At 53.2% G+C, this 22,726-nt stretch overlaps 1 pseudogene; it reads right to left on the bottom strand.

The window, feature by feature from the left end:
• Positions 1–22,726, bottom strand: part of LOC133343678 (ephrin-A2-like) — a 34,667-nt pseudogene that overhangs the window by 6,291 nt on the left and 5,650 nt on the right.

Raw genomic sequence — 22,726 nt, 5'->3', positions numbered from 1 at the left:
CCAAAAGATTCACACTGGGACCAATAGACTCACACAGAGACCCATCAGCTCACTTAAAGACCCAGACTCACACAGAGCTTCATCGGGGTTGGACTCACATTGTTGAAGGTTAAGCGCATGGGTTGGTTTCACCTGAAGTCTTTTAAATAGACCCCCTACATACCTACTATAATCACCCAGGAATGTCTGTCCTTAATGCTCGTTACGTCACTCCACATCGACCAGCTCCCCTCATTAATAATCATGAGCAGGTGACGTCCTCCAAATGGACACCCCCCCCCCATTCCATTAATAATAATTAGCGGGTGACGTCACTCCACATGGGGGGCCGAGGCGCCTCCTCCCCCCTCTTCGGCGTCAACTCACAACCCTCACTACAAAGGCAGAACCCTCTCGTCACGCCATCTCCGTCACGCTATTGACACATTAAAGTAAAAAGGACGTCATGATGAACAAGGGATTATAACCTTAACATGAATTAAGTCTGTGTCACCGCGCCCTTACTAAGTGCACACTAGTTGATGCAATGAAAATCACGTCACAGTCTGCCTTTCGCTTGCAAGTTTCAGATTTACTGCAATACACCCGTCCTTGGACGGGCAAAAGGCTCGTCAACAATAATCCCATTCAACCTTTTCTCTCTTAAATATCAATGAAGTAAACCGACTTTGGGGACTCAACGAGGGGCCAATTACCCCCACGCCCCCCACTGAGGATTTTCCGCTGATTGGAAGGGGAAGGGAGGGAGGGGGTGAGAGGAGAGGGGCGGGAGAGAGGGGGGGTAGTGGGGGGGGGAGAAGAGGAGGGAGGGGAGGGGTATTGGGGGGACTAACTTACTTGGGGCACAGCAGACGGACACTTTGAGACGCAGGCACTTGTGGTTGTTGCTGCTGTTGTGGTTGTTGTTGCTTTTGTCTTTGGAATCTGCAGATGCGGCTGCAGTACACACACACAAAGACAAAGACCCCCCACAATGTAGCCTTTAACAGACTGTTGGGGCAAGTGCCGTTAGCGAGCACCTATGAAGGCCGGCATGGCACACGAGGAAGTTGGATGACCAGCACCATGCCCGGCCGATTTTTAACACACCGCAACAGGTACTCATTTGAGGCTGAGCCGACCTAGGGGAGGCACATGACCAGTTCAGACAATCACTGGTGTTGGCCATAAGCGAAAATCGAACTCGAATCACCGGGTCCGTAGCGTAGCGCGCAAACCGCTACACCACCGCTCCACACGCACACCAATTAACACAGAAACACGTATACACAAGGGGAGCGGTGGTGCAGTGGTTAGCCCGTTTCCCTATGAAACCACACATCTGAGTTTGAGTCCCGTGTGTGCGCACGTGTCAATGGAGGAAGTGTCCAATAGTGTGTGCGTGTGGATGAGAGGTGGATGTGCGTGGGTAGAGAGTACAGCTGATGCATCTGCCAGTCATCTCAGTCAACCCATGACACCCGGGTCAGTCCCGTGACCTCCTAACAGGAGCGAGTCTTCCACACTTCACGTGGCGGCCTCAAGGTGCACCTAGCCTGGCACAATCGTCGTGGTAACGTCACCGCCACTTAGTGGCGAATGGCGGTTGTTGTTGTGTGTGTATATATATTTGTGTGTGTGTGTTTATTGGTGTGTGTGTGTTTATTGGTGTGTGTGTTTATTGGTGTGTGTGTTTATTTGTGTGTGTGTGTTGGTGTGTGTGTGTGTTTAATGGTGTGTGTGTGTTTATTGGTGTGTGTGTGTGTTGGTGTGTGTGTGTTGGTGTGTTTGTGTGTGTGTGTTTAATGGTGTGTGTGTTTATTGGTGTGTGTGTGTTTAATGGTGTGTGTGTTTATTGGTGTGTGTGTTTATTGGTGTGTGTGTTGGTGTGTGTGGTGCCGCAGGCAACGCTGTGGTGGGCAGTGCCTTGGGGGGGAGGGCCAATTTAAATTTGCCTTTCCCCTCATGGCGTTTGTAACCACCACAGCGGCCAAATGGGGACGGGTGCGAGGGGCTGGTAACACCTCCACCTTCAATTAATTACCACTAAACCACGACTGATTTTTTTTTTATTAATAAGCTTGTGCCGCAGGTACCGGGGGGGGACAGGCGTCTATGACGTCGCCTGGCCAAACCCCATTTGGCGGAGCCAGGAGACTGAAACCTTACCATCGGGGCTCCTCCAGAAACAACAAAAAAAATACGTGTGGCCACGTGGAATGTTCGAACACTCACTGCGGAGGAGAGGCTGCCACTCCTCTGTCGGGAGCTGGACCGGTACCGCTTGGATCTCTGTGGTATTCAAGAGGTACGGTGGACCGTCTCTGGCTCCTGCGACCGTGAGGGGTGGACAGTCCTCTTCTCGGGGCAGGAGACTGCCAAACTACAGGGAGTGGCTCTTCTTCTTAACAAAAGAATGAAGGAGGCGTGGGAATGTGGCGGTGAGGTGTGGGATGCTGTAAGCCCCAGGATACTTTTGGCTCGCTTTCCCATCAAACCAGAGGAGTGGTGGTCGTGGTTACATATGCCCCCACCGAAGACGAACAACTGTGGAGGGATACAGACAAGGACGATAAGTCAGATGCCTTCTATAACCTCTTGTCACAGGTGCTAGCGAAAGTGGCCCCTCGGGATAGAGTCATCTTGTTGAGTGACTTCAATGCCCGAGTTGATCATGATGCTGGCACCTGGTCTGGAGTGATTGGAAGGCATGGGGCAGATCAGCTCAATAACGACGGCAGGAGGCTGCTAGATTTTTATGCAGCCCATTGGCTTGTAATTACCAACACGCTGTTTTGGCATCAGCGCATCCACACAACCTCATGGATGCATGCCGGGTCCAAGCAAGAACATCTTCTGGACTACATAGTGACGGAACAGTGAATGTGGGCCCATGTCCTTGACACCAGGACCTACCGTGGAGCTGATCTGCCCACTGGCCATCGACTTGTCATCTGTAAGATGCACCTGCCATTCTTCCACTTCGGTGGTGGGTGTACACCCAGGACCCAATTCAAACCCTTAGTGGCATAGTCTCAGCTAGCTGATGAAAGTTGCAAGCGAGAATTTCATCATCGCTTGTGGCTGGGGTTGGCATTGTCCCCCACTCCTCCTGATGTCGAGGGGAAATGGGCGAGGTTTACGACTGTGGCTCGTGCAGCTGCAATGGCTGCTTTGGGCACACGGTCCAGACCTCCCCAGAGACCCTGGCTGACAGAGGAGGTGTTCAGGCTGGCTGAGAAAAAGTGACAGGCCCACTCTTATCGGCTATAGCATCCCACATCGGAGAATGAGGAGGCTGACCGCTGCCTTCGCTCAGAGGTTCAGAGAGCCGTGAGGCACTGCAAGGATGGGTGGTGGTCGTGGGTTGCTGAGGAGATGGAGTCTGCCTCAATGGCCCGCGATCACAAATCGCTTTTTAATTCCAAAAAAAAGTAACCTGCAGCGCCACACCTATTACCATCATTAGGGGAAAGAACTGTGATCCAATATCAGACCCCCAGGAACAGGTTTGCAGATTTGCTGAGCATTTCTGTGAGGTCCTGGGGGAGGGGAAATCCCTCAGCCTGGAAAAAAACGTGGGACAAAGCGGGGATGACCCTGCTGAGGCTGCAGTCCCTCAAATATTGGAAGAAGAAGTCACCACCTATGAGTGGCAGGCTGAGGTGCCATCCGTTGAGGAAGTGCTGAAAGCGATCCAGAGTCTGAGACCAGGAAAGGCACCGGACAGAGATGAACACCCAAGCGAAATGCTGAGGGAGGGTGGTGTTTGTGCACAGACTGCCCTACATGACATCATAACAGTCTGGAGCACCGGACAGGTTCTGCAGGATTGGAAGGATGCGCTGGTGGTCCCCCTCTTTAAGAAGGGGGACCTCATAGACTGTAACAACTACAGGGGCATCTCACTCCTCGGTGTGCTGGGAAAGGTTCTGGCAAGGATTATTCAATATCGCCTTGCTAGACACGCTGAGGCTTGCGGAGCACCAATGCGGTTTCAGGAAAGGGCGATCCTGCACAGATGCCATATTTTTTGTCCATTTGCTACAGCAGAGGTGTAGGGAATTCTAACAAGACCTACATCTCTGCTTTATTGACCTGGTCAAGGCCTATGATACCATCAGTAGGCCTGGGCTCTGGGTTGTTCTTCATGCTTTCGGAGTCCCTGACCCTCTGCTCACGATCATTAAGGGCCTTCATGATGGTGAGCATGCCCGGGTAAAACTCTGTGGCTGGGAGTCGGAGCCATTCCCTGTACACCTTGGGGTGCGACAGGGATGTCCTCTGGCTCCCACAATGTTTAACATCTATTTCGACCACGTAGTTCGTGAAGCCTTCAATAGCTGTACCGGAGGAATTTCCATCTGGTACAGATACAATGGGAGGCTGATCGATGCCCGGGTGCTGTCAAGGGATGGCTCCCTATTGCTCGAACATGTTATATATGCCGATGATCTGGTAATTGCTGCTCACTCAAACGAGGAGTTGGAGGTGCTGCTGCTGAACCTGGAGCTTGCCACTAAGAGGTGGGGCCTTACCATCAGCCCCACCAAAACTAAGCACACCTGTCTGGGTATTTTGTACCATCGGACACTCCACCCGGACAAATCCAAATTGGTGATAGGACAGTTGTGGAGAGAGTGGAGAGTTTCCCATACCTGGGCAGTGTGCTCATGACCGGCTCCGGTTTAACAGCAGAGGTCTCACTCCGAATCCGTCGAGTGGCATTATCTTTTCATCGGTTACGTAACGCTGTGTAGAAGCTACCTGGTCTCTCGCTCCGCACGAAGCTTCAGGTCTTCTCGGCCACAGTCATTCCCTCCCTTCTCTACGCTTGCGAAACGTGGACCCCCCTAATGGAACATATTCGCCAATTAGAAACATTTAGGCTGGCCTGCCTAGGATCCATCCCGGGTTTAACCAGGCAGGATTGTGTGAGGAGCTCACAAATCCTTGAAAGATCTGGACAAAGTCCCATCGGTGAGCTCCTACGGCAGGCAAGCTGGGTTGGCTCGGTCATGTAGCCTGCATGCCCAGCTACCGCATGCCTAAACAGCTTTTGTTCGGCCAGATCGAGGGGGCTAAACGAGTGCGGCACGGGCTAGAAAAGAGATGGAATGACATGGTACAGGAGGATGTGGAGCTGAGTGGACTTGCCGATGACTGGTACCAGCGGTGTCAAGATCGGCCTCTGTGGAGGAGGCTCGTGAAGGACGCTGCTGGGCAGTTGGAGGCAGTCGCCCTCCAACAACAATGGAGGACGGAGGAGCTACGCTCATCAACAACGAGCGGAGCGCCGGGTGGCTAAAGCACAGCAAGTTGGCACAGTAGGAGGCACAGGTGGTGCATCAGCCAGTCGTCTCAGTCAGTCGACCTGTGGCATCTGGGTCTGCCTCGTGACCTCCTGCCAGCAGGTGTTCAACACTTCACGTGACCTCAAGGTGCACATAGCCTGGCACAAGCGTCGTGGTGACGTCACCGCCACTTCGTGGCAAATGGTGGTTGTTGTTGTGTTTATTGGTGTGTGTGTGTCTATTGGTGTGTGTGTGTCTATTGGTGTGTGTGTGTGTTTATTGCTGTGTGTGTGTGTTTATTGGTGTGTGTGTGTTTTTATTGGTGTGTGTGTGTCTATTGGTGTGTGTGTGTGTTTATTGGTGTGTGTGTGTTTATTGGTGTGTGTGTGTCTATTGGTGTGTGTGTGTGTGTTTATTGGTGTGTGTGTGTGTTTATTGGTGTGTGTGTGTGTATATATATTGGTGTGTGTTTACTGGTGCGGTTATGTATTGGTGTATGTGTGTATTGGTGTGTGTACGTGTTTATTGGGGTGTGTGTATGTGTGTTTATTGGCGTGTGTGTTTATTGGTGTGTGTGTGTATTTATTGGGGTGTATTTGTGTGTGTGTGTATAGAGTGGGGAGCGGTTGGGGAGCGATAGTGTAGCAGTTAGCGCGCTGCGCTATGAACCTGGCGACCCAGATTCGATTCCCGCTCACGGCCATCATCAGTGACTATTATCTGAAACGCTCCTAGGCCTCCCCGAGGTCGACTCAGCCTTAAATGAGTACTTGGTGCGATGTGTAAACATTGCCACTACAGATACAAAGGCGGTCGGGTGTAGTCTTGGCCACTCACCCCCACGTGTACCATTCCAATGTTCATAGGTACACACTAACAGCACTTGCCTCTCCAGTCTGTGAAGGCTATTTGGGGGATCTTTGTGTTGATCTATGTTGGTGTGTGTGTGTATTTGTCTTTGTGTGTGTGCACTAAGATCCATCACCTCCGCAGCTCAATCAAGTGCAATTTCGTCTCGGCTGTCAGTGTAAATCACGGCCCTGCAGCCTGCAGGGCTCCTGTTTAATTCCCTCTTTCAGCACCGTGTGTGTGTGTGGGTGTGAATATGCATGCGTGCGTTTGTGCATGAGTGTATACGGGTACATATGCATGCATGCTGGTGTATCTGTGTATGTGTGCTGCTCACGAACAGCACTTGCCCCAAAAGCCTGTTAAGTGTATATGGGGGACCTTTGTCTTCATGTGCTTGTGTGTGGGTGTGCTGGCCACCCACCCCCTCGTGTGCCGTGTCGCCCTTCCTATATAGGCGCTCGCTAACAGCACTTGCCCCAAGAGTCTGTTAAAGGCCTTTTGTCTTTTAAGTGGGTACAAAGACAAGGGCTGTTAGCGAGCACCGATGAAGGCCGGCACAGCACACGAGGGGTTGGGTGGCCAACACCACTGTTGGTGGACAAGCGATGTTACTGAGCACTTATTGAGACTGGCATGTTTACACATCGCACCAGGTACTCATTTGAGGCTGAGTCGACCTAGGGGAGGGCCAGGACCGGTTCAGATAATCGTCACTGGTGTTGGCCCGTGAGCGGGAATCGAACCCGAGTGGCCAGGTTCGTAGCGCAGCGCGCTAACCACTACACACACATGCATTCCGCATGTGTGCATGTATATCATTTAGGCGGCGGTAGTGCAGTGGTCAGCGCACTGCGCTACAAACCGGGCGACCCGAGTTCTATTCCCGCTCACAACCAATAAGAGTAAGAGCGAATTTCATCCGGTTCTCGAGTTCCCACTAGATCGACTCGGCCTTGAATTTGTATAGAATATCAACAATGGGGAGACTAAGGCGGCCCGGGCATGGTGCTGGTCACCCACCCTCTCTCGTGCGTGTGTGTGTGTGTGCGTGTGTGTACCATGCCAGTCTTAATAAGTGCTCAGCAAGAGCACTTGTCCCCAACAGCCTATTAAAGGCTACCTGGGGGAACGTTGTCTTTGTGCGTGTATGTGCGCGTATGTGTGAGTGTGCCTGAGTTTGTGTTTTAAATCGGCTGCTCGCGAAGCTGCACCAGCGTCCCGCAATCCACGAGCCCCTCGCTTGAGACAACATAAATAGGCGATGTTTCGGACTATGATCCTTCATAACACGAGAGACACAGTGGACAACAGAGTTGAAGACTAGCACTGGTTCACATCGTGGAGCCTGATAGAAGTCACAATTGAAATATATTTTCTCATCACCAGATATTCAAATTGGCACGTGAATAGTCGGTCTGATGCTAGCTATTGGGCAATAAACAAACCCCCTCCAATAATCACAACGCATTTCCTACTCAACAAACTCATTTATATTCAAAGTAAAGTTAAACTATTTAACCAGATAAGGCCCACTGAGCTATGTTATAGCTCAAAGAAGTAGCTTATCAAGTGGAAATGTATAGCCGCCAAATACTCTAAACGCACGATTCGAAATGTTGAGGCAAATGCTGGAGGACCCAGAGAAAAATCGCCACGACCACGGGGAGAGAGAGACATGCAAACTCCAAATACACAACAGGCGTCAGGGTCGTGATCAAAACCATGACCTCATGTATACCAGGCGAGGTAGTTAACATCTCATAGCGACCGTGGTGCCCCAAGTTATAAATTGTTGCTGGCGCATTGCATGATGGGAAAACTTGTAAGGCCAAAACAAGCTAATTAGCGATGCATTCCCAGGTCCAATTAGCGTCTCAATGGGAGGGGCCAGCCTTAGTTGGGTTACTCGGCATTTGTGTTGCCCTTTAGGGCGGCTGGCCCCCCACTCCCCACCCAGATTTGGAGGCAGATCCTCGTGGTGGCGAGTGGGGTTGGGGGGGGGGGAGCTCAAGTTCAAGGTCAAGAGGCGACCGCGGCCGCTGCTGGCGATCTCACCACGTGGGGTGACATTGCCCTCTCCCCTCTGCCAGATCCTGCAGCAGTTGCACGGTTTGACCTCTGACCTGCAGGTTGTGCTACGAGTACCGTGGAGTGGGTCGGGGTGAGCGAGCTGAGAGTGTTCCGGGATTGTGTTACTTTGTTCAGCTGTAGGGGCTAGAGTTGGATTTGGGGTTAGGATCACAGGTGATGGTGATGTTAACTACCTCGCCTGGTATACAGGAGATCGTGGTTTTGATCCCGACCCTGACGCCTGCTACTGTATATTTGGAGTTTGTATATTCTACACGGGCAAGGAGAAAGAGCCTGATGGTGGCCGTGTAGATTTTTCTCTCCAGGTTTCTCCTCCACATTTCGAATCAGCATGCATTGAGAGTACTCGGCTGCTATAAATGTCCACATGATGATAAGCCACTTTGGGGAGTTATCGTTTGTGGGCAGGTCGCTTCCGTATCGCTATATAGCTCAGTGGGCCTTACCTAAAATAAAAAATAGTTTAGTTTAATGTTCCTCCACAAATGATGAGGGCGGCGATGGCGATGGCGATGACGATGGTGGTAACAAAACTGCCAATGGCAGTGACGACAGCGATGACGTCCAGGTGAGCGATGTTGAATCTGCAGGCCGCAATGGTGATGATACTGGCGATGCTGGTGATGTTGGTGATGCAGGTGATTCTGGTAGTTATGTTCGTGATGGCCCTGAACTTGCGAATAACAAAGTGAGTGCATTGCCATACGATGACGATGATGATGATGACGAAGCCACTGATGGGGCAAATCTACACAGTGGCATTTCCACCGATTGGCAAACTAATGGCTACGTGCGTACACCTCGTAACACGTAGGGACAGCTGCCACTTGAGGGTGGTGGGGGGGGGGTCCTTCGGCTCGGACTACAGCAGGGTACTTGAAACAGTTGTGGTGAGGGGTGATGCCCGATGCTACAGGCAGCCGAGGAATGTCACGGCAGACGCCACCTCGCAGTTTGCATCGCGCCGCGGAGGAGGAGAGCCGCTTCACTCACAGATGTAAAAGTAGTCCCGGCCGGAGCGGAACTCGAATCCGGCGGAGAAGGGCGTGAAGAGCTGGAACTTCTCGGAGAAGCGCAGCGCCGTGGCCGGCGCATCGGGATTGTCGCAGCGCCAGCGCACGAACCCGCCCGACGTAGTCACACCGCGCGTATCCCTCCGCGTTCACCATGAACAGCTCGTATCGCTCCTTGGGCGGCGACCCGGCCAGCGTCGCCACCGCCGTGCCGTAGTGCGGGCAATAGACGTCCAGGTAGTCGTTGATGTTGACCTTGAGCAAGAAGTCGTCCTTCTGCAGCCTGCAGGGCGAGCGAGCAAGTGGGCGAGCGGGCGAGAGGAGGGAGAGCGGTGTCAAATTAAATGTCCCAAAGCCTCAGCTTCGCATGGTGCAAGATGGTGTTTTCAAAATAAAAGTCTGACGACGCACGAGCCTCAAGGTGGAAGCAGCGGCATCAAAGTAAGAGTCCTAGTTGCAGGGCACAGTCTCGGAGGCGCGCCGGCCAGGCGCTCGATGCCAGCGTCAAAGTGAACGTCTCTCGTGTCAAAATAAAAGTCGGGGTGGAGGAGGCACGGGGGAGCTTGAGGGAAAGATGAGGGGGGGGGAGGTGGGCGGTTGGGGGAGAGGTTCAGAGAGGAGATGAGCGGAGATCGGAGGAGGTTGGTGGGGGGCGAATATGGAGGAGAAGGAAGTCAGTTTGATGTGACACAACCCGGTGAGGAGTCAGGAGACCAGGAGGGACCTGGAGGCCTGAGTCAGATCCCACGTGAGCACCGTTCAATGTCATTTTTAGAACGTGGCTAAATGTGGACGTTGGCGGTGGCACGCGGTGGGCTGCTCCTGCGAATGGCGTCACGGGGCTCCGTAACGTCCACCGCGAGCGAAGCGGCTGGCGCGGAGTGGAACCGTCAACGCCGTCACTCGACGCTGTTACCGGGGCGGCCGCTGGATTAGAACCGCGAACCTCTGCGGCAAGCGGCCGCGCCGCCACCCATAACGGGGGAGGGGGAGGAGACGGGGAGGAGTGGAGGGAGAGACGATGACATGGCAGGGATGGGGCTGCCATGGGAGAGGAGCAGGGGGTGCGGGATGGAGGGAGGGGGGTGGTGCAGGGTGGAGAGGGGTGGAGGTTGGGGGGGTGCGGGTTGCAGGGGGGGTGTGGGGTGGAGGGGATGGAGAGGGGGTGTAAGGGATGCGGAGTAAAGGTGGGGGGGGCCTGGCTCCCATCGCGACGCGTGCCCACTGACCCGACGCGAACCCCCGCTGGCCGCGGGACCCCGGGACCCCTTCTCGGGGTCGGTTTAAGGGGTTTAAGGGGATTAGCGGGCGAGACGCGGGGTCGCGGTTTACACGCGGCGCCCCGCGTCGCTCCCTCCGTGCGCTCTCCACCACGGGAGCCCCCAACCCCCCTCCTCTCTCCCTCCTCCCGCCCCCATCACCCTCCTGCCCCCCCCCCCCAACACAGCGCTGTTTGCGAGCGCCTATTAAGGCCTGCCCGGCGCACGACGGGGCGGTGTCGATGGCACCGCCGCCCGGCCGCCTTCGTCTCCCCGGTAGCGAGAGCGATATTTTACACACCGCGCTCTCGGTCCTCGACATCGGGAAGGCCGGGGACAGGTTCGGATACCCGCCGCTCTTCTCGGTCGCGCGCGCCAACCACGGCGCCACCGCTCCCCACACACCAACACGACCGCTCCCCACACACCGCCCCATGGGATTCGACCAAACCCCCCCCCCCCCCCCCCAAAACCCTGAAAGGAGCGTTTTTTTAGGGTTGACACGGCCGAGTGATCAAGAGAGAGAGAGAGCGGAGGAGAGAACCAGGGAGGGGTGTGGGGAGCAGCAAGAGAGGGAGACCGAGGGAGAGAGTGAGAGCAAGACAGGGTAGAGCGGCCGAGCGGAGGAAGGGGAGAATCTGAGACGAGCCAGCAAGGCATCGTACAGTCGTCATCGTCATGGTACTTCATTTATCTTCCCGGCTTGAGGGAGGGGGGGGGGGGGTCGCTGTGATCAGAGCGGTCGACCCACAATCGCAAGGTCAAGAGGTCAAATAAAAGTTGGGGTCAAACACAGCCCACCGTCAATCCAAGGTCTACACAAATGAGCACCACTTTGTGGCGAGTCCAGTTGAAGTCGATTCGCGGGCAGACTCATCCGCACCAAGGGAATGTGGAATTTCCACCTCTCGCTCTGGGCTGCTCTAAGAAGGGCACTGAACGTCGATGGCGTGGGTGACGGGCCTTCATCCAGCAATGGATAGGCAATGGCTGGTGACGATTATGATGATGGCGGTGAAGATGATTTACCCGGGAGAGCCTCAGCGAGTCTCAAGCTTCGTTTTCGGGATGGTCCTGCTACGTCGGGATCAGAATCAGAATATGTACTTATACTGGAGGAGGAATCCGATGAGCTATGAAGCTCTTTCTGTCCGGGGATGTTTTACGGTGTCACGGCTTCGTGATGCAGGAAACCGGGAGGGACCCGGGCACAAAAAAACCTCCACTGAAACAACGGGGACATCACATGCACAGCTCCGCACAGATGCATCCATGAATCCAGCAGCTACCTCCGCCTGCCATCCCGCGACCACCAACCTCGCAAACCGAGTACGCTCGGCAGCTCCACACATCTCCCCACGTGACCCACCAACCCCCCCCCCTCCCACACACATCTCTCCACGTGGTCTATCACCCCCCCCCCTACACACACACATCTCCCCACGTGACCCACACCCCCCCCCCCCCCACACACATCTCCCCACGTGGTCCACCAACCCCCCCCCACACACACATCTCTCCACGTGGTCCACCAACCCCCCCCCCCACACACACATCTCTCCACGTGGTCCACCCCCCCCCCACACACATCTCCCCACGTGGTCCACCAACCCCCCCCCACACACACATCTCTCCACGTGGTCCACCAACCCCCCCCCCCCCCACACACACATCTCTCCACGTGGTCCACCCCCCCCCCCACACACATCTCCCCACGTGGTCCACCAACCCCCCCCCACACACACATCTCTCCACGTGGTCCACCAACCCCCCCCCCCCCCACCACACATCTCTCCACGTGATCCCCCCCCCCCCACACACACACATCTCCCCACGTGGTCCACCCACCCCCCCCCCCACCACCACACATCTCTCCACGTGATCCCCCCCCCCCCCCCCCACACACAGCCTCCGCTGTGTGTGGGGGGCGGGGGGGGGTGGCTGGAAGGAGGAGGAGGGTGAGTTAGGGGGCACTTGCGAAAGGGGATTAAAAAGGGGATTAGAAGGGGGGTGTCCACCAGAGGAGGCGGTAGAGGGGGGCTGTGTGGGGGGCGGGGGGGGCTGTAATTCCCCCTAAAGGGTCTTTTAGTCCCTCTTGATCTCCAAGTTTGCTCTTCCCAAGGCGTCCGCGCCGGCAATAGTGTCGAGTTTTTTCCCCCTCCTCACCCCCCCCCCCCCCCCCACCGTCTTTGTGTCCCCTTTCTGTGCTTTGTGCGATTCGCAATTTCGCGGCGCTGTTTGCCGTCCTTTAAGCAAATCCCGGCCGCTTTGTTCCGCCGTCGTGGTCCGAGTCGAGAGAGAGAGAGTTGAGGGGATTTTTTTTTATAAAAAAAAAAAAAATTTGGGGGGGAAGTGGTGGGGGGGCCGGGATGGGGGAGGGGAGACAATGAGACGCGGGGGTCGGGCTGCCTGGAGGAGGAGGAGGTCACGGTTTGGTGGAGGGCGTCTCGCGGCTCCTCCGCATCGGTTGGACACCGGGCAGAGGCTTTGTTGCGTCATCGTCACCGTCACCAGCGCCACTGTGATCGTCGTTATAGCGGTCAATTTAACAACAACTTTTACATATTCCATGCGCCCACGGCATAACAAACTGCTCGGTATCATCATCGGCATCATCAGTTTCGTCATCATCGTTTTCATGGTCATTGTCATCATCGTTGTCGTCGGCAGAACACTGTGTAGCACAAAAAAATGTGTCCCTGGGTAGTGAGTGTTGTTTCTTAATTGCTTATGCCTCAAAAGTACTGAAAATGGCGATTATTCTCCACAATCTTTGCTTTTGTGACCAGGACAGTGATATTTTTAAATGTACCTACAGTAGAACCTCGGAGATCGAACGCACCAGAACTCGAACAAATCGGTGTTCGAACGATATTTCCGAACATTTTTTGCCCCGGAAACTGAACGAAATTCGGAGGTCGAACGGGGCAATCGCGAATTGAAAGAACCTGTACGGCTGAGACGCGTATGGGCAGCGTGCACGACGCTTGCCCAGACAAAGGTGTTACCGTGTGATAACCTCTTTAGATAAGTTTAGTCAGAAATAGCTCAAGTGACTCACAGTTAGTGGCAGAAAAGAGGCACAAACGAGAAAGAACCCCAGAAGGGCAGTCACCTGACGTTATTATGGAAGGGGACTTCCCTTCCAAACAATAACACCACCACCACCTCCTCCTCCTCCTCACCACCTTTCACTCAAGCCATCAACTCTCCTTACTACAGGTAAAGTGAAGTTCAATGTTCATTTATTTCATTTATTCCATATATTTATTCATTTATTCCATTGATTGTGTTTCTTGTATGATTTTCTGCATGTAATTACTGTAAATTTCGTGTAAAAATGCTTTATAATGAGAGATTTCTTGTGTGTGGAACCAATTAATGTAATTTACATTAATTCTTATGTGGAAAATTAATTCGGTGTTCGAACAAATCGGTGTTCGAATGGCCTTCTGGAACGAATTAAGTTCGATCTCCGGGGTACCACTGTATTTTCAATGAGAAAACGTGGTGTGCATTTGTGTCATTCCTTCACGTAAAGTCCTGGTCACAAAAGCAAAGTTTGTGAGGAATAATCGCCATTTTCTGTACTTTTGAGGCATAAGCAATTAAAAGATAACACTTACTACCCAGGGACAAAAATCGTGTTCCATAGTGAATTATCATCGTTACCACCACCACCACCATCGCTTCACCATCACGACTGTCACCTTCACAACTGGCCCTGGTGGTGGGCGAGGCCAGCGATGGGACGTCAGCCACAGGGGAAGCGATGGAGCGGTGAGCTCGCGTGCAGGTGCTGCAAGGATCGATGGATCAATTGAGGCATCGGAGGATCGCGACGGGTGGCCGTGGTGGATTGGAGAGGCCTTCATCCAGCAGTGGATTGACCACGGCTGTCGCCGCAGACGACGATAACAACGGATAGGCTCTCGCGCGGTTAATAACGGACGTTGATTGATTTTACAACGACTCGGCCGGCCTTCCGATCGCCAAACCAACAGTGGTTATTTTCTCATTTATCAAGGGGAGGGGGACATCGTCCACGGGAATTCTGGGCTCCCGGCAACGAGAATTCGAACTCCGTGTCCGGGCCTGTGCGTGGGTTTTTGTTTGGGGTTTTCGTTTTTTTTTGGTCGACCGCATGAGCCACTTTGAAAGGGCGGAGGTCACAGGCCTCGTGGTAGGAGACGGGCGTTCCGAAGCAGCGGCAAATTCGTGTCCGCGGATCTGCACGGGTCGCGGCGTCGGGCTTTAAACGTGCGCGGCGAGTCCTCACTCAACGCGGCAAGTGAGATGCGTCAAGTGAAAAACAATTTCCCCATAGAAATAGTTTGCGAGATTCGATGCACGGCAACTACGACTCCTACGCACGCGGAGGGAGACGGCGGGACGAATAACTGCGGGTACGCCGCCGCGTTACGGTATCATTCCGCGTACCGCATCACGCCGCTCAAGAAAGTAGCCCGCTATCAACCGCTCAGAAAGCGCGTTATTACGGCGTGAGAAAAATGTTCCCGAATGGAAGACGCGCTTTCTAGCGATAACGCGTTATGAACACCGCCCATTAAGTGAGAACTTACCCAATATAAAAAACTAAGTTTTTTGTAATGTTTCCAACCACCAGGTCATGGATTCGTTCCCATGTGTGTGTCTCTCTGCCCGTGGTTGCGTGGATTTTTCTCCGGGTCCTCCGGTTTTTCCCTCCACATGTAGAATCAACATCACGTGTTCAGAGTATTTGGTGCTGTCCATTCGCACGTGATGATAAGCCACTTCGTTGAGCTGTCATTTGTGGCCAGGTCGCTTCTGAAAAAGAGCTGTTTGAATAAACAAAAATAGCTTAATAGTTTATAGAACGTGACCCACGGAAGCGGATATCGCAAAGCAACGTCCAAGATCGCTGTTTCTTCTTCAAGTGGGAACTGGTCCACACAGAGTCGAGTGCATCGCCTTCCCACTCGTTCTGCCATTCGAGACGTACGTTCGACGCACCACGGCCAGACCGGTGGATTACAGGCGCACTCCTCCTGTGACCCAGCACGACTGTGGAGGCAACAGCGAGGGTTGGTGGGTCATCGGCACAGATGGGTTGCGAAACAACCCTTCTGCGGAGAGGCGGAGCCGTACCATGGCTCGCCAGGAGAAGGCCGTACAACAAAATGCGGACTAATACCAGCTGCCCCTTCTGCACGGGATACAGTGTTGCCCCCCTCGCACGCGTGGGGGTTTCTTCTGGTCGCTCTGTTTCCTCCCACGTGTACAAACACTCAACAATTGGCTGAAAACATCTAAATATCACTAACACACACTCACTAACAAGCCTATAGCCTGTTAACAGACTGTAGAGGCAAGTGCTGTTAGCGAGCACCTATGAAGGCCTGCACGGCACACGAGGGGGTGGGTGGCGAACACCACGCCCGCCCGTCTTTGTCTGCCTAGTGGCGACATTTACACATTGCACCAGGTACTCATTAAGGCTGAGTCGACCTAGGGGAGGCTCATGACCGGTTCAGATAATCGTCACTGGTGTTGGCCGTGAGCGGGAATTGAACTCGGATTACCGGGGTCCGTAGCGCGTTAAACGCTACCCCACCGCTCCCTCCTCTCACTCACGCAACAAAGATCCCCCCTATAGCCTTTAACAGATGTTAGGGCAAGTGCTGTTAGTGAGTAGCTCCTATTAAGGCCGGAACAGTACACGACGGGGTGAGTGGCCAGCACCACGCCCGACCGCCTTTGTCTCTCCACAGTAACTCATGCACACACACTCTGCAGGACACAGGGGGAGAGAACTCACAAACACGGCGCAGAAAGGAGTCCGAGTTGGGAATGAAACCCAGGCGGTTGTTGCTGCGAGGCACGAGTGCTGCCACTGCTGCCCACATGTTGATGCGGGCGAGAGTAATCCTGCCATGTCCTCACCCCAAATCTCCCAATTACAGCACCAATTACACCTCGCAGTCACGCCACCACAGTGACGGGCCGCCCGTGCCCACACTCACGCGGGGCACACGCCAAAACTTGGACCCCCCGGACTCATTACGGTTTGCAGTGTTGAAATGTATCTTTTATATTCATTGGCATCATCATTATTGTTGTTGTTGGTGGTGGTGGTTGATTGGTGGACGCAGTGGCGAGATGTTAACTACCTCGCCTGGTATGCAGGAGGTGGTGGGTTCGATCCCGACCCTGACGCCTGCTGCTGCTGTATATTTGCAGTGTGTATCTCTCTCTCTCCCCGTGGTTTCTTGGATTGTTCTCCAGGTCCTCCGGTTTTTCCCTCCACATTTAGAATCAACATCACCACGCGTTTAGAGTATTTGGCTGTTATAAATGTCTACGTCATTAGTCACTTCGTTGAGCTATTATTTGCGGCCAGGTCGCTTCTGAAAAAAAGATGTTTATCTTCGTGGGCCTTACCTGGTAGAATAAAGAAAGTTACAAAGTTTAATAGTTTGAAGGATACTGGAACGGTGGTGCAGCGGTTTGTGAGCTGCACTACAAACTCAGCCACGGCTAACATCAATGGCGAATGATACCTGAACTGCTTCTTCGAGTCCCCCCCTTACCCCACCGACATTCACCGACCCGTACGAACCCGAGTGGTGAGGTGTGGTCGAACAACACTGCACGGCGCGGCGCGGCGAGGCCTCCATCCAGCAGTGGATCGCCAGTGGTGTAATTATTGATTTACTTGTTGTCGAGATGATTATTGTAATTTGCATATCCTTGTTGTTCATCGCTGGCGAGACGCACAAAACGTGACCAGTTAAGTTCCTGTTTGACTACGGACGGAACAACGAGACGGGCAGCTGGGTAGAGGTAGGACAGGACCAGGGTTGGTGTTGGGACCAGGGTTGGTGTTGGGACCAGGGTTCATATTCTTAGGTTTTTTCGGTAAAGTCACGTAGGTAAAAACATAAAAATTAATAAAAGTAAAATCAAATCAAAATCACGACGTTTCGGAGGCAACACAAGCTTCCGTCTTCAGGTGGAACCGTCACAGCCACGACAGCTTGTATCAAGTAAATGAGAGATTGCAGGAGCTACCACTCCGTTAATATAATGGTTGGAGAGGGGGGAAGGGACCAGGGTTGGTGTTGGGACCAGGGTTGGTGTTGGGACCAGGGTTCGTGTTGGGACCAGGGTTCGTGTTGGGACCAGGGTTAGTTGGGACCAGGGTTGGTGTTGGGACCAGGGTTAGTGTTGGGACCAGGGTTGGTGTTGGGACCAGAGTTGGTGTTGGGACCAGGGTTAGTGTTGGGACCAGGGTTAGTGTTGGGACCAGGGTTGGTGTTGGGACCAGGGTTGGTGTTGGGACCAGGGTTAGTGTTGGACCAGGGTTAGTGTTGGGGACCAGGGTTAGTGTTGGGACCAGGGTTAGTGTTGGGACCAGGGTTGGTGTTGGGACCAGGGTTAGTGTTGGGACCAGGGTTGGTGTTGGGACCAGGGTTAGTGTTGGGACCAGGGTTAGTGTTGGGACCAGGGTTGGTGTTGGGACCAGGGTTGGTGTTGGGACCAGGGTTAGTGTTGGACCAGGGTTAGTGTTGGGACCAGGGTTAGTTGGGACCAGGGTTGGTGTTGGGACCAGGGTTAGTGTTGGGACCAGGGTTGGTGTTGGGACCAGAGTTGGTGTTGGGACCAGGGTTAGTGTTGGACCAGGGTTAGTGTTGGGACCAGGGTTAGTTGGGACCAGGGTTAGTGTTGGGACCAGGGTTAGTGTTGGGGACCAGGGTTAGTGTTGGGGACCAGGGTTGGTATTGGGACCAGGGTTGGTGTTGGGACCAGGGTTAGTGTTGGGACCAGGGTTAGTTGGGACCAGGGTTAGTGTTGGGACCAGGGTTAGTGTTGGGACCAGGGTTGGTATTGGGACCAGGGTTGGTGTTGGGACCAGGGTTGGTGTTGGGACCAGGGTTGGTGTTGGGACCAGGGTTCGTGTTGGGACCAGGGTTAGTTGGGACCAGGGTTAGTGTTGGGACCAGGGTTAGTGTTGGGACCAGGGTTAGTGTTGGGACCAGGGTTGGTGTTGGGACCAGGGTTCGTGTTGGGACCAGGGTTAGTTGGGACCAGGGTTAGTGTTGGGACCAGGGTTGGTGTTGGGACCAGGGTTAGTGTTGGGACCAGGGTTGGTGTTGGGACCAGGGTTAGTGTTGGACCAGGGTTAGTGTAGGGCCAGGATTAGTGTTGGGACGATGGCTAGCGCTCAGTTTAATGTTTGGGCTCTGGTTAAGGCTAAAGATTAGTACAAGGGTGAGTGTTGGGGCTAAGGGTGAGTGTTTGGGGGCGAGGGTTGTGTAAATATTTACCACTGGCTGGGTAACTACATAAATCTCCGCTGTGGTCACACACACCCACACTCACTCACACACCCACACACATACACCAACACACTCACACCCACACACTCACCCCTCCCCCACTCTCTCCCACCCACCCCCTCGGGCTCGCGAAAGGCGTCTGACCAGCGGCTCCAGCCAGAGTGTTCGGGTGTAGCTGTGTGTGTGTGTGGAGACTGTGTGTGTAGGGTGTGTGTGTAGGGTGTGTGTGTGTATGTGTGTGTAGGGTGGGTGTGTGTGTGTGGAGACTGTGTGTGTAGGGTGTGTGGTGTGTGTGTGTGGAGACTGTGTGTGTGTAAGGGTGTGGTATGTGTGTGTGTGGATTATGTGGTTTGTGTGTAGGTTGTGTTATGTGTGTATGGATTGTGTTAGGTGTGTGTGGAGTGTGTATTATGTGTGTGTAGGCTGTGTTAAGTGTATGTGTGTGGCTTGTGTGTTAGGTGTGTGTGTGTAGGCTGTGTGTAGATTGTGTGTCTGGTGTGTGTCCACCAAGTATTTACCTAACCCTAATCTGACAAATGCGATAAATTACCCACTGGAGGCTCGTGACTAATTACATCTTAACAACATTTCCCAAATAACACGTGCACACAACGTTGGACAGATTGTCGTCAACACGTGGCGCACAGTCGTCATAACTTGATGTAGGTGCGTGTGTGTGTTTGTGGCGTACACGTGAATATTTAAGCCTCTGTGTGACCAGATGTGATGGACCTTGCTCAGATCGCAGAAGGCGAAGCAGATTTGAGACTGGTCAGTACTTGGATGGGCAACCACCACCGCCACCAACAGTGCCGGATGATCCTCGTAGCAAAAGTCGCAAATGCGACGGGCCCCACACTTTCAAGGGCCCCGCGCTAAATACTTTCAAGCTATCAATTCCGGTTCAGTAATTCTGCACTTGCTCTATTACTATAGTACTATACTGCCTTCAACTTTCATGGTGTTTAAGGTTAGCGATTTGTCCTATTATCTGGCTGTATAGCAAATTGAAAAAAATACAATTACTTTACTATGCAAGTAAAAAATGTATGTGTTTTAATATTTACGTCCTTTTTTATTCATGCTACAGTCCCCGCACTGGCTTAATCCTGCCCTGATCACCAATACACAACAGCTGCTGCTGCTGCTGCTATATGCCCACGACTGCTGCTACGGCGTGTAACGTGGTGGGCAGCGGGAAGTCCCTACAGCAACACATACTGCGCTCTGCGCGTATTTTCCGGAGCTCAGGCCCGGACAGCGCCGTAAGAAATCAAGCCCTCATTATTTACCCACAAAACTTTAAAAATACCCGTACAATCCTCTCATTCACCTGTCCACCTCTCAAGATTAAACAAAAACACATTTATACCATATGAGACTGTACATATACATGCGGGTCTCTGCCTGGGTGGTATATATGAGCGGGTCGTGAGCCTCCTCTATGGAGACTCAGCCTTAAAATACGTTGACAACATTTTTACACATCCCATCAGCGCCGCGGCCTTCTGGCAGCGCCGAGTAACTTCAGCGGCGCGTGATTCGGTACAGAGGCAAAAATGCCTGGATTGGTTTTCTTTAATCAGCAGCGTCAGACTTTGCTCGTATGAACAATGCCGGTGAAGTGCCAGGGGGTGTTGTAGTCCAGGCACCCTCTCTCTCCATTGCTGGATACGGGTCAGGTTAGGCGCAGAATCATATAGAACACAACAACAACAACACCAACAACAACACCACTACGAGTGGGGAGCGGTGGCGCGTGGACTGCGCGACAAGTCGCGCTCACGGCCAACATTAGTGACGAATATCCGAACCGGTCGTGGGTCTCCCCCCTAGGTCAGCTCAGCCCTAAATCAGTACAGTACGTGTAAAGTAACATCGGCATGTGGAGACGAGGACAGCCGGTCGCGGTGCTGGCCACCCACCCCCTGAACAGGGGCTCGCTAACAGCGTTGGCCCTAACAGGCCCTTGATGGCTACACAAGGGGGGTTTTTGGCTTCGCGTCTCTGAGTATGTGTCTATGTGTCTACTATGTATGTCATCTGTGGGGAGCGGTGGCGTAGCGGTTAGCGCGCTGCGCTACGAACCCGGTGACCCAGGTTTGATTCCCGCTCACAACCAACACCCGTGACGATTATCTGAACCGGTCCTGGGCCTCCCCTAGGTCGACTGAGTCTCAAATGAGTACCTGGTGCGGTGTATAAACATTGCTACTGGGGAGACAAAGGCGGCCGGGCGTGGTGTTGGCCACCCACCCCTTCATATACCGTGCCGGATTTCCTCGGTGCTCGCTAACAGTCTGTCAAGGCTATACGGGGGGTCTTTGCCTTGTGTATCTATGTGTGTGTGTGTGTATCTAAGTGTGTGTGTATCTAAGTGTGTGTGTGTATCTACGAATGCGTGCGTGCATGTTGTTGCCTGTATGTTCGCACACGTGATTTATGCTAAACTGCCGCGGGGCAATGTGTGACATTCGGCTGACGCACGCGCCCATGGTGATGATGGCGATGATGGTTGTGATGATGGTTGTGATGATGGCGATGATGGTTGTGATGATGGTTGTGATGATGGTTGTGATGATGGCGAAAGTCTCTTAATGATGCTGAAGGCGCATTTTGTGTCGGTAGTTGTGATGAGGATGGTTGTCATGGTAATAGTATGATGATGATGATGTGCATTATGCGTATGTATTTTGAACTTCTTTCGCAGCGTACGTAGCCAACCAACAAATATTGGTGGTGGTGGTGATGGTTGTAGTGGTAATGACAATGGCAGTGGAAGTGATAATGATGGTGGTAATGTTAGTGGTGGTGATGATGGTGGTAATGTTAGTGGTGGTGATGATGATGGATATGATGGCAGTTGTTGTTGTTGATGATGATGACGGTAACGCGAGTGATTATGGCAATGGTGGTTATGTTTGTGACGACGACGACGGTGGTGGTAGTGACGACGATGGTGTTGGTTGTAGAAGGTGTGACGATGATGTGGATGCTAATGAGGATATCGTTGATGCTAACGAGCACGAGGCTCGTGGTGACGCTGGTGACGGTGGCTGAACATTCATTCCCACGTTAAAGTTCTTCCTCATGCTGCAGCCCGTCATGCGTCACCCATCACCCGTCACCTGTCACCCGGGGGGGGGAGGGGGGGGGAGCTACCCAACTCAGCTCTCCACGAGACAGACGTGACGTGGGAACACGGAGATACACGCAGAACACAAAGACAAAGATCCCCCGTGGAGCCTTCACAGACTGTTGATGCAAGTGCTGTTCGCGAGAGACCTATGGAGTGGTGTAGCCAGCACCACGCCTGGCCGCCTTTGTATCCCCAGTGTTAACGTATTCCCCACCGCGTCAAGGTACTCGTTTGCAGCCGTGCCGACCTCGTGGAGGTACAGGAAGAGTGTTTATATCGCCACTGATGTTGGCCATGAACGGGAATCTAACTCGGGTTGCCAGGTTCGTAGCGGTAAGTGCTTCCCACTTATAACAACGACACACTCACGCGATAACACACACTGACATTGATAGGCATTCTGATAACACACACACACTCATACACTGATACAGACACTTACACACTGATGAACATAACGATAACATAGACAAATACACACAAAGACACGTACACACTCATGGGCATAGGGTAAACACACGCACACACTCATACACTGATACACACACACTCATGTACATACTGATAACACACACACACTCATACACTGATACACACAGACACGCAAACACTGATGGACACACTGATAACACACACTCGTACACTGCTACACACACAGGCACGCACACACTGATGGACATACTGATAACACACTTACACGCACACAATGCACACACACGCACACACGCGCACACACACACACGCGCGCACACACACAGGTGAGCCATCCCAGGTAATG

Source organism: Lethenteron reissneri, chromosome 18 (genome assembly GCF_015708825.2).
Source record: "Lethenteron reissneri isolate LAM-NWPU_2019-01 chromosome 18, ASM1570882v1, whole genome shotgun sequence".
Lineage (NCBI taxonomy): Eukaryota > Metazoa > Chordata > Hyperoartia > Petromyzontiformes > Petromyzontidae > Lethenteron > Lethenteron reissneri.
Note: the sequence above shows the minus strand (reverse complement) of the source record. Positions and strands in the feature narration are given on the sequence as shown.